Source organism: Nicotiana tabacum, chromosome 14, assembly GCF_000715075.1.
Source record: "Nicotiana tabacum cultivar K326 chromosome 14, ASM71507v2, whole genome shotgun sequence".
Classification (NCBI taxonomy): domain Eukaryota; kingdom Viridiplantae; phylum Streptophyta; class Magnoliopsida; order Solanales; family Solanaceae; genus Nicotiana; species Nicotiana tabacum.
The window spans coordinates 25,254,836-25,256,032 of record NC_134093.1 but is presented as its reverse complement, the minus strand read 5'-3'; the positions used below and the strand labels follow the sequence as shown (position 1 = coordinate 25,256,032).

Here is a 1,197-nt window from a genome sequence, read left to right as displayed (position 1 = left end):
ATTAGATCTTCTAACCCAGACTAAATTGGCTATTGAGGCTGAAACTGCGGCCTCTGCTGATTCACAAAACCAGGAGCTCCTTGAAATCTGGAGTTATTTTGTTGCCATGAATTTGCTGTACCCTAGGTGAACTCCATGAAAAACCGGCGTGCTTCTGACCCATTACATTGAAATTGTAATTACCCATAGCATTAACTTCCTCCATTGAAGCTTGACACTCATGAGTAGGGTGTCCTCTTCCACATATATCACATGTTGCACGAGGCTCATTATGTATTGAAGCTAAGGTTAGCTTCCTTATTTCCTTTGCCATGGCATCAAGCTGTACCTGCACCGATGTGTTAGTATCAACTTGGTGAACACCATTTGATCTTCTTCTTTCAGTAATCTCTGAGGGCCACTAATTTGCATCTTCAGATAAGTCATCTATAATAGTGACTATCTCCTCTAGAGTCTTCTTCATTAAGGGACCTTCAGCTGCATTGCTCAATGTTCTGCGTGAGGTTGGTGTCAAACCATCCCAAAAGTACTGGAGTTGCATCTAGAGTTCAATTCCATTGTGTTGACACTTTTGCACAATCTCTTTAAACCTCTCCCATGCTTCAAACACAATCTCAGTCTCATTCTGGCAGAAGTTATGGATTTCTCTTCTAAACTTGCCCGTTTTAGCTGAGGAGAAATATTTAGCAAGAAACTTTGAGGTCATCTCCTCCCATGTTCTAATTGATCCCTGGGGCAAGCTTTGAAGCTAGTGCTTTGCATCATCTTTTAGAATGAAGGGGAATGCCTTTAAGTACACTGCATCTTGTGACACACCATTTTATTGAAAGGTGTTCATGATCTTCTCGAAGTCCAGTAGATGATTGTTTGGATCTTTATTCATCTTTCCTCTGAAGACACAGTTATTTTGGAGGGTTTGAAGCAACCCTTGCTTCAGCTCAAAATTATTGGCTGTAACTGGAGGTGGTCTCACACTTGATAAACCTTGGTTGTAGACCGGTCTAGCATAATCACCAAGTGGTCTCCCTTGGCCGGGAGCTACGTTTCTGAACTGGTCTGCACCCACAGGCTAATTCTGAGCTATTCTTCAAGCTCTCTCCTCCTCATAATCAATTTGTGCATCTCTGAGCGCTGCTTCTTCAGCATCGCTTGCAGCTTTCTCTCTGATTTAGGCTGCCTCACTCGTAACCAAATCAA

At 42.5% G+C, this 1,197-nt stretch overlaps 1 non-coding gene across 1 annotated transcript; it reads left to right on the top strand.

Moving 5' to 3' along the window:
- The first annotated feature begins 551 nt into the window (after positions 1 to 551).
- Positions 552 to 658, top strand: LOC142169328 (small nucleolar RNA R71). Its single transcript, XR_012699036.1, has one exon. It is a non-coding gene; the product is annotated as a small nucleolar RNA R71 (small nucleolar RNA).
- Positions 659 to 1,197: the final 539 nt, after the last annotated feature.